Genomic DNA, 18066 nt, shown 5'->3' with positions numbered 1-18066 from the left:
TCTCTCTCTCTCTCTCTCTCTCTCTCTCTCTCTCTCTCCCTTTTAAAGGAACATTTATTGAACACCATGATCAGACTATTACATTCAGCAATCATCACCATAGGTAAAAAGGGTTACAGTAAAACCCTTGATTTGCTTTACACTTTCCACAGAGCAGAGACTAAACTAACCTGTTGTACAGTAAGTCACAGGTAACAGTCCCGGAGCTTTCGCCCACACACATGAGCACTGTGTAAAGACGTGTCTTCTCTGTAGCAGCTAGGCCTGCCACCACTGAGTTCCCAAATCTGCTGTAACCTGTAGTTTCTCTGTTACTTCTCTGGCTCAACTCTACTCTAAATTTTGGTTGCTGGGTGTAATTATAACCTCCAATCATTGCCAGAGCTGCTGCTGCTACTGTTGGAACCTCCATATCCACCTTGGTTTCTTGGTTTAGCAAAGTTCTGGCCTCCAGCACCATAAGCGCCAGAGCTCCTGACTTCAAAGTTCCCTCCCTTCATGGGTCCAAACTCTAAAAACTGATATTGCAATTGCCAAAAATCATTGTACCTTCCAAGACTGCCATAACTGCCTCCACTTCCTGTGTGGTACAGCTGTAATAGCTGCCACTCCCACCAAAGCCACTGCCTGGTTTTCATAACCCTGCCGACCACTACTTCCATACCTCTGCTTCCTCCAGAGTAGCCAGGGCCACCTTCTCCATACCCACCATCATTGCCAAACCCATTATAGCCATTCTCACTGCCATATCCACCACCACGGCTGCCACCAAAGCCACCACGATAACCACAGAAGTTTCCTCCTTGACTAAAACTGTCACTGCACCAAAAAAGCCTTCACAACCACCAACAAACTTTCCAGAAACACTTTAACGTCTCTGGCTGGACTAAGCACTAGACATCTCTTACTTTGACAGACGTCTTCTTACTTCAAAGTTGTGGCCATTCACAGTATAGTATTTCTGAATGACAATCTTATCCAAAGAGTTATGGTCATCAAAGGTGACAAAAGCAAACCCCTTCTTTTTTCCACTGTCTCTTTCAGTCATAATTTCTACACTTCAATTTTCCCAAACTGCTCAAAATAATCTCAAAGGTGATGTTCTTCAGTGTCTTCTTTAATACCACCAACAAAGATCTTTTTCACAGTGAAGTAAGTACCCGGTGTCTGAGAATCTTCTCTTAACACAGCTCTTCTGGGTTTCCCAGCTCTTCCACCTTTCTGTTGTTAACACTGGAAAGGATGGGGGCCAGTCTCATCCTTTGACTTCTCTTGCACTCCCAATCATAGCCAATTAGCAAACCTAGTAACTCCATTTCTAAAACAGTTTGTGGCTGTGAATCTTTGCTGGTAGATCTACTGCAGCTGCCTCCTTGCTGCATCGGCTGGCCTCAGCTGCTTCCTCTCTGTTTTGTTCCCCAAATCTCGTGTCCACCTAGACCTACTCTGTTGAAATATCCTATGTATTGTGGAATGTCCTCTGCAGAAATTCTTGAGTGCTTCTACCAAGAGTATAATTTAAATCTCATGCACTCCACTGCCTCCACTCCACTGTGTTTGAAAACACTGTACTATTTTGGAACATTGTAATTGCAAAACTTTTATTAGTGGTCAGAAGATGCAGCATGAAGTTTTATAAGAGTGCACAGCTGGCAGTTGCTAAATGTCTAAAATTCGGTTTGATTGAGCTATTTTAAGGTAATTGAATGTATAAATATGAGTTTGGCACATACCTTTAAACCTGTGGAGCTCAGCTTCCTTTGAGAAAATAAATAAAATATGGACCATGACACAAGGCCAGCTTTGTGTTATTTCTGTAACAAATATTATGAGGCTTTTTTTGGTTATGTTTTAAAGTATTTTCTTGAATTCTGACTTTAATACATTTCCTAATCTTTGACATCTCCATTTGTTCCTATTTCATTTTTAGTCTAGAAGATTATGTTTAGGATGAATTTATAAGAAACAAAAAATTACTGTTATATAGTAAGTGCTTAGTACAGTACAAATTAGTTTCTACCAAATTGTGTTTAAAGTCGAGGTATAGGAAATATGAAGAGAATTTCAGCTGAACATGATGGCTCTCTAACAGGAACATGATGGTTAGTATCATCCAGCAAATTCTGGCAGAAGGGTTTTTGAAGAAAATACAATGAAGCCCAGGGATATAACAGTGATCACAGGAAGATAATTAAAGAATAGACTTAAAAATAATATGGAAAGAAATGGTTAAGATTCTACAAATGGATTAGATAAGCTTCGGGCTTAAGAGAGGGTATAATGTGGTGCTGTTTGCCAAGCCAGAGAAGGCAGAAGGTATGTAAATTTAACACTAGGAGGATTACAATTCAGCTTGCTGCAGCATATGTTTGAAATGCTATATAGGGCACCAGAAACAAGTTTCATTTGAATTCTTTTCAATTATCCATTAGCTATAAAGATATGGGGAAAACTAGGGTTAGAAATTTAGATGTTAGAGGATCCTTGTTAAATGTGGCTAATGTCTTACAAATGGACCAGAGGTTTTTTTTTTGTTTTTTGTTTTTATTTTAGATATTTTCTTTATTTACATGCGAATTTCTCCATTCCCAGTTTCCCCTCCAAAAAACAAAGAAACAAACAAAAACAACAAAAACAAACCCCTGTTGCCTCCCCCCTCCCCATGCCTGCCACCCAAGCCCTCTCCCACTTTCTGGCCCTGGCATTCCCCTACACTGGGGCACAGAACCTTCACAGGGCCGAGGTCCTCTCCTCCTATTGATGATCGACTTTGCAATCCTCTACTATACACATGCTGCCTGAACAATCAGACCCCTCCATGTGCAGTCCTTGGTTGGTGGTTGAGACCCTGGGAGCTCCGAGGGTACTAGTCAGAGTTTTTAATATGGTAGATAAAGGAGGAGAATCAACTCACTGATACCATGGAAACCCTTAAAGGAAAAGGCATCAGGAGGGTGAAGCCAAGAATCTCATTGCCTGTTGATTTTAGTCATCAGAAATATCTGCAAGGTGGGACTTGTGATTGAGACAGGGAACCACAGATTGGGATCAGAGAGTCTTAAAATGTGGGAATATAGTAAATGAGAATCAAAGAAGAAAAATAAAATCCTTGAAATATGCCTGCTTTAACTAAGGTGCCAATAGGAAGATGTGATCCAAACAACACATAGATACCCAATACATGGGGAAGCTATGTTTTAGTGTGCCTCATGGGAAGAATCCAGAAGTGGAAAAACATTCTTCCAAAAGGGTCTGCATTCTTTCCCTGATATAGAGTTCATTTGCTCAAAATGATGGAGAACATCAAAGTAATGAAGGCTCAAAAATATTATTGTGGGATATGAAAGAGGAAGTAGACAATGGGTAGTTAGAAGTCTTACTGTGTAGTACTAATACTGATGTAGGAGACTATGAGTTTGTAGTGGCCCCAAGCCATGCTGTCAAGGCATTTATTTTCACTGGGGTTTGGCAGCCAGATGTAGAATGAGAAAGGGAGGGACTTGTTGATCTAGGATTAGATCTGGAGTTTTAGGAAGGACAGAGGAGGACAACTTACAGTCTCAAAAAGAGTTTTAAAAGTAATAAATCACAAGATTTTGTACATGGGGTGAATAACGTGGATCATCCATTGTCTTCTCTTAGCAAAAAAGCAATGTTTATTTGTGTCATTGATCTTTGTATGTAACATCAGAAAGATGAGGTGGGTAATACTTTGCCTGTTTATAAATCAGGAAAATTATCTCAGATTAATGATTAAATGAAACAAGTGTGAGGATGAGAAATTAAGATAAATTTGACACTGAGAATATTACTAGAAATCCAAAAGAAAGAGACAGCAGAAAATTGGGATGATTGTGAAAAAAATTGGTAATCTAGAAATAATGATCCCAGAGATGGTTAAGTTTGCCTTGGTATCATCGGTATTTATGCACGTACTGAGCTGAGAGTTTTGGATTACTATCCATACAAAAGAGACAGTCATCAAGATAGAAGAGTGGTTCTTTTTTTTTCAATTGGATATTTTCTTTATTTACATTTCAAATTTTATCTTCTTTCTGGTTCCCCACCACGACCCCTGAGAAGAGTGATTCTTAACCTGTGGGTCTCAACCTCTGGGGATTGAAAGACCCTTCCACAGGGGTCGCATATTAGATAGCCCACATGTCAGATATTCATATCAAGGTGAAAAGAGGATTGTGGGATTGGCATTGTGTCTTTGAGCAGTCATGTCTCATGTTTCTCCAGTAGGGGGAATTGGGAGGAAAGAAGTAGAAACAGCATGGGGAAAATCATGATTTTGCAAAATGTGAAGGTTTAAAAAAAAACAGTTACCATTTCATTCCCCAGGTTCTATCTCTTTCCAAATCTGTGCAGGTTCCTGTCTGATTTATAAACTCTTACCTATTCTCCCCCCAGGTTCATATTCCGACTGTACCACATGACTTCTCAATTGAGAAGCCTTTGACTACCCCATGGATGCACCAAATCCACTATAGTTTGATAAAACTTAGACATTCACTTGAGCTTTCACTTGGTGGTTTGATAGTCACTTTTAAAGATCCCAAAGGAACTCAGCAGAACACTAGTATGTTGTCTCTGAAGAAACTTTAGCTCAGGAATGCAACTTAGATTCTCAGGCCCTGCTATTGAGGTACAAGTGTCAGTATCACCATTCTCTCTACCCCCAAAGATGGCAAGCTACCTACTGAGCATGGTTTTCTTAGCTCCTTTAGCTACCATGTTGGCTTTTTCACTTCTTCTATTTTTTTAAAAGACTTATTTATTTATCATATACAAGTACACTATAAGTGTCGTCAGACATGCCAGAAGAGGGTATCAGATCTCATGACAGATGGTTGTGAGCCACCATGTGGTTGCTGGGATTGAACTCAGGACCTCTGTCAGTGATCACTTTTTTAAAACTTATGGTTAATTAAAACCTCCATGGGATGATCTTTGTCCATGACAATTGCCCTTAATCCTTGTTCATGTGTAGTTTCTTTACTGGAGGGCCACGGTTTTCTTATCATTTGTCCCAAGTCTATCATTCTAGCCTGTGTGACTCCTTTACCATTCTGATTTTTCTCATGCTATACATCAATTAATTCTTTTTTGCGTTCCTTTATTTTTCAAATTTAAGGAACAATCCATCATTTTAGCTTGCCTGGGTTACTGAGAAGACAGTAACAGGCAGGATGAAGGACACAGACTCTAGCATATTGTTATGCAATTTACAGTTGAAGCTGATGACTTTTGTCAACATCCCTTATATGGGTTGCTTAATAAGATACAAAGCCTGCTCTTCATAGGTGATTCTCTAAATATTCATAAAGATATCCTTAAAAGCACTGCCACGTCTTCTGATTAATATAATTCCATGAATTATATTATAATAATAATTTTTTATTCATAAATTATTGTAAAAACTTTAAGCAACAACAACCACAAAGCAGGAAAGTACCACGGGCAAGTCAGAGACTGAGGTAGTGATATTGTTGTGACTCAGTCTTCAGGTGCTGCCTCCTCTAGTGGCAAAGCCTGAGCTTACTGATTCTATGTCCAATGCTTCACATTAATTTTAGAATTTTGTCAAATAGCCACAGGTAACTTTGAGCAGCATTTGGAATTACCACTTGTTCTTCAGGGTATGGCTCCTTACTTAAGTTAATGTTTGGAAAATAAAACAATGTGAAAGTTAGTTGCTTGTGTGTATGTGTGTGTGTGTGTGTATGCGCACGCGCATGCTCACACACACATGCACGTGTGTACTGACATGTTTTCAAGGTTTTTCTCAAAGGATGAAGACACAAGAAAATGACTTTTCTGACATTTTCCAAGCTAGTATATAACTGGAAAGCAAACGTTTCTCTTCCAGAAGAGACTTGAACATGTGCCTTTATCCCAGCATAAGGCTTCACTGGGCAGAAAACTAGAATTCTATATTTATCATTGGTTATGTATTATAAACATTACATTAGGCTCCAATTTTTAGCTATTAAGTAAGAAGTTAATGGAAAGAGTTTTGCTGCATTTTTGCTGAATATGAAAAGTACAAGATGGTTTGTATCAACAGCTGACTACATTAATAAAACACCCCATTTTTAATTGAATAGCTGAAATCACGCCAATGTCTAAAAGAGTTATAAGCTGCTACATAATATAACAAGGTGAATTAATCAAGATTGCATACAGTGGGTTGCTACTGAATGTATTTGAAAAAGCAGAGATTATAAATTTATAATTCATATATTAGTTGTAGTAACATACTTTACTAGGTAATGATGTCAACATAAAGTTTTATTCTTGTTTGTGATTTGAACTCTTAATTCAAACCTAGTTTGTAACTTGATGGAGTGAGAAATAGCATCCTTAAATCAAATTTAATGTCAATATTAATGATATTATTTTACATTTTACAGCATATCACATTTAAAATAGTGTCAACTTTCTTCGTGATTCCTTTATAAAATAGCCCACAATGAGTAGAAATTTCTATGGTTATGTGAGTAACTAATGTGTAATTAATTAAATCTTATTGGGCCATTTCATACACGTGTATAATTCACACTGATTATTCTCACCCCTAATCACTCTTAACTCCCACACACCTTTCAGTCATGCACGCCTCTCTACAGGTCATGTCTTTTTCCTTTCTTTCTCTCTCTTTCTCTCTTTCTCTCTTTCCTCCTTTCTCTCTTTCTTTCTTTCTCTCTCTCTTTCTTTCTTTCTTCTTTTAATCCGCCCAGTTTAACTATTGTCATCAGGGTGACTATGGGGATGGGACCATCCCATGGACCATCGCATGGAACCTACTGTGCTCAGTAGTGGGTACAGACCTGAAAATAGTGACTACTCCTCTTCCAGAATATATCATCCAATAGTTAAGCAGATAAGAATACAGTCCCATGAGTTTTTATGCTATCCATGGCTAGCTACTTGACAGGCCAAGTCTTAGGCAGACACAATGCATGTAACCATAGCAGCAGTGAATTCATGAATGCAATGGATTTTAAAGCTGACAACATTTGTTTGTGGATACAAGCATGGATGCTTAGAAGGCAGTTTGATGATATTTCCACATAGCAAAACAACAATAGCAAAAACAACATATATTTAAAATTGTAGTAACATACTTTACTCTTATTAAATCATTCTGTTGTTATTCCTGCTTTAATGTCACCTGTGTTCTATTGACCCTTGTTACTGAAGGCATCCTCCATCCTAAATACCAAATACCTTTTTCCTAGTTTGCAGGCTTCTACAGGTACTCTAAGTTAAATACAGAGATATAAAGAATCAAAGCTAGGGTCCAATTATAACAGCATTTGTAGCTTTCTGGCAACTAGCTAAGTGTGAGGTATTACCTGAAAGTTGAAAAGTTTGACATAGTGCTAAGGAGAATAACATTGTAGCTGGCAAAACAGTTAAAGTAAAATACATGTCAGTTGCATGTATAGAAAAAAGAGACAGTCCATCTTATTCTTAGCTACTTTTTGATGTGGCCAAGGAAACATCACTAACACCTTGCCATTGTGTCTAAGCAGTATCCCAAGGAGCAGGATCAGCTGCAGAAGCTCTTGATCAGAGGGCTGAGTTCCAAAAGCCAACAAGAGTCCAAGAAGCCATTTTGAGCAATGGAAACACTCACTGACTGTGTAATCATGAGAGATCCAAATACCAAGAGATCCAGGTTTTGGGTTTGCCACATATGCCACTGTAGAGGAAGTAGATGCACTGTGACTGCAGGACTCTGGGAAAGGGCTTAGCATTTACTTTTTCTCTTCAAGCTTATCCTTTCTCCTCAGTGTATAAAAGCGATTACTGGACATACATGCTTTTAAAAAGTAAATTGATCCATGAAGAAAGATATAATGCAGAGCAAGCAATCTTTCCCCCAATTGAAAAACAAAATAAGGGCAAAGGCAGATGGATCAGAATGTTCTAGATTCTCTGATATTCCATGTGCTTCAAGAAGTTCTATAGCTCTGACTACACCCATAATGCATGACACAAGCAGAGACTGCTTAAGTCTTGCAAAAGATGTGATATAAACACCAGAGTGGATTTATTTTTGAAAATTCTATTTTTTAGTTTTGTTTTATAATGCTCCTTATCCTCTTCCTTTCTCCTTCTTGTAACCCCTTCTTCCCTGTCTTTGGGGTGTTTATTGTTTGTTTGTTCTGTTTTCTCCTTCTTGTAACCCTTCTTCCCTGTCTTTGGGGTGTTCATTGTTTGTTTGTTCTGTTTTCTAATGTCGTATTTTTTTCTTGGGAACAACTATGACCTGTTTCCTTTTCAAAGCATTGCTTTATCCTGAGTTTGAATTGTGATTTGTAGAGTATGTATGGATGAATATGCTCATGCCTACATACTGTGTTTTCATGTTTTCTCTCTATCAGTCTCTTCCTATTAACAATACAAAGAAACCTAAATCAACTCTACGCTTAGTTGTCTATTACAAAGCATAGATGAGCATTTCTTATGTAGGTAGAGTAGGTGTGATCTTCAACCGTACTCACTGAGGTAAGACAGGGTTAAGAATCGACAAGCATTCCTCAGTCCTAAAAGTGACTCAATCTTAACACTCTCTTTGAGGGCCAGGTTTTACAACCTGTAAAGCGGGTGTCTTTGGGCAATTAATTCATTTACGCTCTGTTACTCCCAGTTTCCCCAGTTGTAAACTATCTCTATCACTATTAGAGCCTGCCATTTCTCTGCCTCTCTTCCATCTTTCCTTTTTTCCCTTATCCCTCCAACTCTCTTCTTTCTCCCTTCCAATATTTCATGTCATTAAGTGCCTGAAAGGTCTTGCAGCATGGGTACATCAAATACAATAATGGAATCTAATTTTGAAAAAAAATGAAAAACATATGGGTAAAGTAAAAAAAAAAAAAAAAAAAAAAAAAAAACCACAAGCATTGTCTGAGTTATGGCTTCCATTGCTGTGTAGGGACAACATGGCCAAGATAACTCTTATTTAAATATTTAATTGGGGATGCCTTACAGTTTCAAAGGAGCAGTCCGTTATCATCATAACAGGAAGCATGACAGTGTCCAGGCTAACTTGATGCTGGAGAAGGAGCCGGGAGTTCCACATCTTGATCTGAAGGCATCCAGAAGGAGATGCCTTCTGCAGGCAACTAGGAGGAGAGTTTCTTCTGTACTGGGTAGGGCTTCAAAGCCCATTGCCACAGTGACACACTTCCTCCAACAAGGCCACACTTAATAGTGCCATTTCCCCTGGACCACGCATATCAAAATATTGCTGAAATCCTTAAGAAGCAACTATAAAAGCCAGGTGTTGGGGTCCACAACTGTAATCTCAGTGTTCAAGACCTGAAGCAGGCCAGGCAGTGGTGGCACACGCCTTTAATCCCAGTACTTGGGAGTCAGAGGCAGGTGGGTTTCTGAGTTCGAGGCCAGCCTGGTCTACAGAGTGAGTTCCAGGACAGCCAGGGCTACACAGAGAAACCCTGTCTCAAAAAAACAAACAAACAAACAAACAAAACAAAAAACAAAACAAAAACAAAAAACAAATCAAAAAAAGACCTGACGCAGGGTCTTCCAGCCTGAGTTTGAAGCTACGTTAGGCTACTTAACAAGTTCTACACTAGTCAGAGCTATAATGCAAAACATGGTCGTAAAATTTAGTGCCTCTGTGCAATTGAAAGTCCAAGATTTGATCTTAGGTAGTCATATTGTACAGAGAATTGAAGAATTCAAGATGCATTCCTTCAAGATGGAAGCAATTCCAGCAGGTCTAAGGCATTTACAGCCTCGGTTCTTTCTTTTCCATCATTGAACATGTGGTGTAGAATTTTCTACTGGCTGCACAACTTTTCTAGGATGCACTGTACACATTCTAGGTAAAGCAACTTCGGTGTGTTGCTTAACCTTTCAAAACTTAATTTTGTCATCTGCAAATATTGAGACAGAACAAAGTCTGGGTATTCTATAAGATAATATAGTGCACATCAGCTGTGAAAACAAGCACAAACTAAGATTCCCCAAACAATTCAGTTCTCGGAGAAGTGGTTCTTCTACTTCAGTTCTTATTAAAAACAATCAAAGAAAGAAAGAAACAAACCCTGGGGCTCCTTAGTTGGAGGTCAGGCTCTTCCCCTACCTTATTTGTATTTATTGATATATTCTGGAAGTTGTGTGGCTGAACTCCTTATTTCATTTCTGACTGCTGGTTGTTACTCATTACTGATTACAGGAAAACACCTATACTTCTTAACAGTGCAACCTCCACAGTTAGTTCACATCATTCATGTTTGCATTCTTCCAGCCCAGACACTCCATTAATTCTGCTTAGAGGCTCGTCAGAGCCTCTCTGATTCTAATAAGGTCAGTGAGGAGTTTCCATTTTCAGGTGAATCAGCTAACTGATTAGCAATCTAATTGTGAGAGTAATAGCCCATTATACAAACAGTTTTATCCACTCTCCAGGGGTGGAAATAACACAAGGTCATAGTCAGGAACCACAGAATCCGCATCCCAGAGAGTATTATCTCCAAATAGAACAGCTGGAATAAGATTGTTTTAATGAGTACTACTTAGCATGAATTTTTCATTCACCAAAATTTTAGCTACAATTAGGGATTATGTCTAATCTAGGTACTATTATAAAACAGTCTTTACCACAGAGTTTCTCTAATTGATGAAATCATCACTCATAGGTCTCATTGTCATTGATGTAATAAATATGTGTTGATGATCTATGTGACCAGGAGTAGGTAGTCATGGTCTCAACCTTTGCATAATTCAAACTACTATAAAGAACACTCCAAGCCAAAAAATGAAAGAAAAACAATAGTTACTAATTCTGTTAAGTGTTTCCTGCTACTGAAGGAGGTTTATCAGCATAATTACAATCACTATACATGGAATTTTAATAAGGCAACACTGACTTTGTGTGGATACTTGATTTATTATTAGTAAAGTATTGGTATATACTGAAAAGACTAAAATCAATTACGAAATGAAACTTCAGGATTTCCTAGGTCCTAGAAAAATGGAAACTTCTTATAATAGTGCCTTAAAATCTTAAATTCTTTTGAACTGGCTGCCAAGATGCTTGACCACCCTAGCCTAATGATAAGTCTCAGAGTACTACTTTAGATAACAATGCTAGTGGGTGGAATGTGGTCACATGTGCCCTCATGACATTGCTTCTATTGAATGTGATCTTAAATATACTGCCCTGCCTCCAGTGCTGTTTTACTTAAGATTAGTTTGCCTATATATAACAAATCTCAAGAAGATAGAAGTTAATTCTAACTCAAAATGCAAAATAAGTATGTAAAACTCTAGGACAGCAAGATGGTTCAACTGGAGCTGATATACACACAGAGCATGACCTACCAAGTCTGAGCTTGAGTGTGATGCCAGATTTTCTTTTAGAGCTGCACAAAAACATGCACATACATAAACACACACGTAAATAAATAAATAAATAAATAAATAAATAAATAAGCAATTGGATATAACTTAAATAAATAACTGTAAAAAAAGAACTTTGAACATAAGTGTTTCTGGGCTAGCTCAGAGCTCTCTCATGTCATAAACAGCTCTAACCAATCATGTCCACCTCATGGTACAAAAGGCATGATTAAATGCCAACTAGGCTGTATTGCAGCCAAAAGGAGGGATGCTTTAAAAAAAAAATGGAAAGCACAGCATTACCAGCTTACTGAAAGACTGGAGAATCTTAGAATGAGGGCATTTAATAGACATGTATGTATAATGTGTAACCTTTACTTAAAGAAGGCATAGGAAGTCTCTGTGAGCCAGGAATGTGGACTGGTCAGTTCCAGGAACATGATAGTGGTCAGCTATTAAGAAGATAACATTGCCCAAAATAAGGAACAGTACAGCGGTCAGCCATTGAGAAGATAGCATTGACCAAACCACAGGATATTGGTCATCTAAGTAGTCCTAGGAGCAGTCAGCCATTAAGAAGATAGCGTTGACCAAACCACATTCCTCTAGACAATGAGTGTGCAGGATGACTTCCTTGTGACCTGACTCAGCTAGGTAGTAGGTTCCTTTTCCATTGTTCTCTTGTTATGTTTCCCTGGTAACCCTTTCACCCCCCCTAGTTTGTGGTATTTTCCTTTAAATACCACTTACTCCTCGTGCTCATGGTCGAACCCCTCTGGCCTGCCAGGCTATGAGTTCGACCCCAGATCTGGAATAAACCTCATGTGATTACAGCAAGTTCGGCCTCTCGTGAGTCATTGGGTGGTCGCGTCATCCCGAAACTTGAGTAAGGATCTCCCCAGTTCTGGGGGTCTTTCACTTACCATCTAGAAAGATTTTGAAAATCTGAAATAAAAGAGAGATACAGACAGCAAACCTATCCGAAGATGCTACTGACCTGAATTTAGCCACAATGCATCTTCAGCTGTAGGAAAGGTTGGGAAACATCCAGCCTTACTTTCAAGGGAGCCAATGTTGAAATATCTTCAGGATTTCTATTATGAGTGATTTCTGTTATGAGCTGTTTTCTAGAGTGTATACATTACTGAATCTTCCATACACTGACAACCAAGAAATGGATTTGGCCAGAAAAGACAAGCTCTACAAGTGCTGGAACTTGTTCTAAGTGACCCAGGGCTACTCAGTTATAGATGCAGAAGGGTCTTTTCCATGACTAAACCTCATCAATGTGCCCACGAGGAGAATGATCCTAAAGTTCCAGTCTAAAACAGTGTAACTGTGATTTTATGAGGGGAAATGGAATAATGTAAATCTCAGAACATTAGGGTTCTATAAAATATACACAACCAAATGCTACCTTAAACTAGATGAAGCAACAAATAAAGATTTATTGGAATGACATTTTTCTGGTGTTCTGAAATTTAAAATAATCACCAAAACCTCCCAAGTCTTTTAGAGAAGAGACACTGAAATAACTTCTATGTAAGATCCTGAAGGGATCTTTGGCATATGGTAACATTTCCAAAAGCTCTCTTTACTTCTCATTTATGCCTTTACAAGGTAAAGTTATGCAACTCTATTTTGGAAGTTTTCCCAGAGTGCTACATTCACTAGAGGCAACTTAAAGCAGAGAGAGAGTTTGCTTTAGCACATGGATTTACAAAGGGTATGTCCATTATTGCCCTGAAGACATAGCCATAGGAACATGGTCACATTGCATCTACAGCCAGTTGGCAAAACAGGAAGTATAGACAGGCTATAAAACTGCACTATCTTCTCTTAATGTTTCCTGCCCACCAGGAAATCTCTACCTCTTAAAGGATTTACAACCTTCCAAATCACCATGGTTAGCATGTATTCATGTATGGTCCAGTATTCAAACATAAGAGCCTACATGGAGTACTCCATAATAATATTACAACAGTAAATAAGTGGTACCTTTTGATCAATAAATTATCTCTATGTCTTTGGACTGTGAAGTTATGCAAATCAATGATCCACAGTTCCAGAGAAGAAAGGAAATATTCAATTTTCCAATGAGCTAGTTTGAGAAACAGCTCATCCAATGAACTTTCCTTGTTAGCCCCGAAGTTTATGATGCAAAGAAAGTAGTAAAACAGGAAAAGGGAGATGGTTTCAACACTAAAAGTTAGTCTCACCAGTATAAGTAACAAATAAGTGGGAGCTATATGTGAAAAACAGGGAAGTTACTGAGGACACAAACTCAACAGAACTCTCTTGACTCTGGAATTAACATGATAAACTTTGAAAATGATGACTGCCAATTCTACCAGCAGAATAGGATGCAAAAAGAAAATGAATGTTGCTGTAGAACTTTAGAATTTTAATGCCTTTTCAGGAATAGTTTCAGAGGAAGAGCAATTGTAGATTGTACTTATTTCTCTGTAGGAAAAAAAGGAATGTTCTTGATGGTTAATTTTGTTTGGTTTTATAAAAAGACAGCAGTACTCATGCACGTTAGACTCTGGCTTTGTGTAAATGATGGAGACTTTTATCCAGTGTGTGTTGCGTAACCCTGGTTAGTTCTTCTACCCAGCTGCACAAGAAGAGCCAAGGGATCTTCTTAGAGTTCCCTTCCTAGCCAAACCCCCAGACAGTGGGTTCTAAGAAATCCAACAGATTCTGCCCTGTGACTGGGGCCAAGAACTTTCTTGGTTTTCTGTGCTATTGTCAAGTTCTTCAGCAGTATGCTCTCCTTGACTCAAGAACTGTTGGCAAAATTTAGATAGGAACAGAAGCCAAACTACAACAAAAAAGATACAGCGCCTCCTGTTTAACTTTGGTTCTAGACTATTCTGGTCCAATACACCAAACTAAAAAAAACCTTTGAGTGATCAAGGCTTGTGTAACCCACTAGAGATCACCATGGGAGTGTGGAGAGACAACTCCAGGGTAATAAAGTATTATTATGTTTGTTTTTATTTCCAGTAAATATGCGTTTTTCTTAATGTGTGAAAATGAGTACCTGGTAAGACTAAAATTAAGATACTCTATTCTGGTTAGCCATATCTTTGCATAAAAATTTCTTATGGCACATATAGATTTACAAACCTACACACCTTCATGTATTGAACCACAACCAAATCTATGCATATATCTGGTGGAGTGTATATATTAAAATAATATAATCAAAAGTAGACTTTTTTCCCTAAAGAATCCTGATATCCCCTTAGCCAGTTTGGATATCTGTACTGCTCTGGGATTCTTCAATGTTCTTTACTATGGCCCCGATAGTTTTTACCAGGCCAGCTACACTGGGATTTCCGCCATTCTTATTTAAAAGCCCTCATTACTATTTTGAGACTCATCTCTTTTATATCTTTACATGTTCTTTTTTTTTCCTACTGGTTAATTTCTTTAGAGAGTCGACTCTTCTTATCCGTTACACAACACACTTTCAGATTGTTGCATTTCTTAACCTTGAAATTCTTTCTCTCATTTCTTTGTTTCATCTGCCTTTTCTCATATAGGAAAGAGGGAGGGAAGGAAAGAGGGAGGAAGGTGGGAAGGAGGGAGGACAGGATGAGAAAAAAAGCAGAGGATAGATGGCACACATACTCCAGTGGAGTCTGCGTGACAAGTTCAAAAGCTTGGCTGCAGTCCCTGAGGCAAAAAAGTTTCAAGGAAACTGGTCTCCTGGAGGTCCTTGGCATCCCCTAACACAGATTTGTCCTTGCTATAGTCGATGGAGAGTTTTTGTGTGCTTTCTCTTAGTATTGTTTTATTGTAGGTATAGAGGTGCCCCCAAGGGATGATTTGCAATTAGTCAAGTTGTTTCCTGGCCCCCACCAGTGTTCCAACATCCTAGTCAATGCTGAGCCAATCCTCAGCTTGGAATTTCGTAAAGAATGTTACTTATTCAGACCAATTTCCTCCAGCATTGTTAGAGAGATAGTGAAAGAAGTCAGGCATTGCAGTTTACTGAATAAGAGTCACTCCCAGGAGCTAAAGTAATGTATTATGGAAAGGTTAGCAAGAATGGGAACCCCTGGTGCATACTTCCACTAGCCCAGAAGATTAGCATAGTTGGGTGTTTACTAAGGGCTGGCAGGTGGTGGGTTATACAATAGACTAGAATTGGAACTATTTATACCTGGCTTCTAAGAATAAGCTGACTTTAGATAAGGCTGACTTTCTTTGGAAACCACTGCCAAGTTCCTGCCAATTCTCATGTACATATTTTTCTATAGAATCACTATGCATCAGATGACCTCGATGTACCTTGACTGTTGTATTACCTGGCTTCCCTTTTTCTTCTGTAATGACCTTAAAAGCCTGATGCTTACTTTGAGAAATTACACTCAGAATCAGCACTCTCTTGAGTTGCTGTATGTTTGTCACTCGCCAACTCCTTGCCTACCTGAGTACCAGAACCCTGATTCTCCCTGGGTTGAGGGACCCCGACTGAGTTGGCCTGCAGCAGATAGAGATAGCAAATTAGTAAGCTATTCCACAAATTTGGCAAGAAGAATTAGTTCCAGTTGAGACAATAACTTTTACATGGAGTAAAACAATATACCTATATGAAGCCTGCCCACAGCGATTAAAGACATGTTGACTGAATATTTTACATGTGGTAACACAGAAATAATAGTTGACATAGACAGCTAGAGCCCAATGTTAGGTTCCTTTTCTTTTCACAGAGGGCAGCCATTGAGGCAATGAACTCAATTCCCAGAGTTGCAAAGGGCCTCTAACACAAGATAATATGACTAGTTCATACATACTTCTCCACTATACTGCTTCCTCCTTTGGCTTCATCAAGCATCCTTTAAACTTTGAGAACAAGTTAGAACAAGTAACTTGAAAGGTCCACTTGGAACCTCTGAAGTGAGGGAGAGGTAAGAGGACTGGGGTATTCAACTAGGCCTCTTCTGGGTGGCATGGGGCACCTCAAGAGTCATAAGAGTCAGGTATAGCTGCTGTATCCTTTGAAAGACTTATCAATTTGGAGTTGATGAAACAACAATAAGTTCGCACCTTGACATGAATCCTTTCTCTTATGTCATTGTCACTTGTGCTAGTTTGTAAACTCAATCAGAGCATGAGAAACAGCAGTTTGATTATGGTAGAGATGTGTTTTGTTGGTTTTGCTCTAAAAAAAAGTGCCCAAGCCATATGTGTGTGTGTGTAATATGTGTGTATGTGTGTTACATGTATAATATATTAAGAATTGATCTGTTTCTAGCCCAATGCCATCAATGCCATTAGGGGTCAATCTATTGCTATGTTTGTTAGCAGAATAGTAGTATTCTATTTCTAGCCATTTAGTATTGTCACTCAGGCATGGGCTCCATCCTATGTGTATATATATAAATTTGTATATATATATGTGTATGTGTATGTATATATATCATGTGGTTGTGACACAAGTGGTATGGCCACCTAACATGGAGGATACCATCTTCTGTGTCTGCACACTGTCACCACTGAGATATTTGCTTTTAATGGTAAATTTATAAAGATTCCATTTTCCTCTCAAACTATGCTTACTGTCCTTCTACACATATGGATATTCATGTAGCTAGGACACTCTGTTCCATCTGGATTTACTTCACTATTCCCAAGCAGCTCTCTCATCTGTCTCTGGCAATCCCTAATGCTTATGAAAAATACATGAAGAGTTTTCAGTTTGGATGTTAGTGTAAAAGAACTGACAGTTTCTGGCAGTTTGTTTACCTCCCACCAAACAGCTTGTGGCCAATTGATAACTTAAGAGAAAATATGAAGGACTACCTCTTTCCCTGTCCAAGCAGAACAGACACTGTGGTGAATTTTTGTTGCAGAGGATTTGATGTCCTGGCAAAATTATATTGATATGTTTCCTTTACTATTTTTGTGTTCCTGTTCTGCTAAATCTAGTCTCTTCTTTCACATACTTTATAAAGCATCAGGAAATAAACGCTAAGGTCAGGCTTGATGGCTATCTAGTAAACCCAACTGGAAGGGAGTAATCAGGCACTTTTTTTATTGAATGTAAGAGCCACTCCAGGAGACAGAACCCATGATACTTTCTATCATGTTGTAATTCATGTAATTACTTAACTAATTAATTAATTTAAATAAAATTGAAACACCTTCCTAAACCAAGCCTGGATGTGGAAATATTTTCACAGGAGGGGGAAGGATCTGGTTGGGAAAGGGAACAGGGAGTGGAGGAGGGGAACATGATCAGATACTAGGGGGTCATGAAACAAGACTGAAGCCCTGGGGACAGGGAGTGGAAGAGGGGAACATGATCAGGTACTAGGGGGGCATGGAACAAGACTGAAGCCCTGGGGACAGGGAGTGGAAAAGGGGAACATGATCAGGTATTAGGGGGGCATGGAACAAGACTGAAGCCCTGGGGACAGGGAGTGGAAGAGGGGAACATGATCAGGTATTAGGGGGGCATGGAACAAGACTGAAGCCCTGGGGACAGGGAGTGGAAGAGGGGAACATGATCAGGTATTAGCGGGGCATGGAACAAGACTGAAGCCCTGGGGACAGGGAGTGGAAGAGGGGAACATGATCAGTGTAGCCCGCGTGGTCTTCTCGCTGAGAAGAAGACACACGGACACACTAGGTTCCTTCTGCAGCGACATTTACTGCCCTCTCCCA

The 18066-nt window shown here is 38.9% G+C and overlaps 1 pseudogene; it reads right to left on the bottom strand.

Moving 5' to 3' along the window:
* Nucleotides 1-359: 359 nt before the first annotated feature.
* LOC116097935 overlaps nucleotides 360-18066 on the bottom strand; it is a 36783-nt pseudogene continuing 19076 nt past the window's right edge.

This window comes from Mastomys coucha, unplaced genomic scaffold (assembly GCF_008632895.1).
Source record: "Mastomys coucha isolate ucsf_1 unplaced genomic scaffold, UCSF_Mcou_1 pScaffold2, whole genome shotgun sequence".
NCBI classification, from domain to species: domain Eukaryota; kingdom Metazoa; phylum Chordata; class Mammalia; order Rodentia; family Muridae; genus Mastomys; species Mastomys coucha.
The sequence above is the reverse complement of the archived record's forward strand: the minus strand, read 5'-3'. Positions and strand labels throughout refer to the sequence as shown.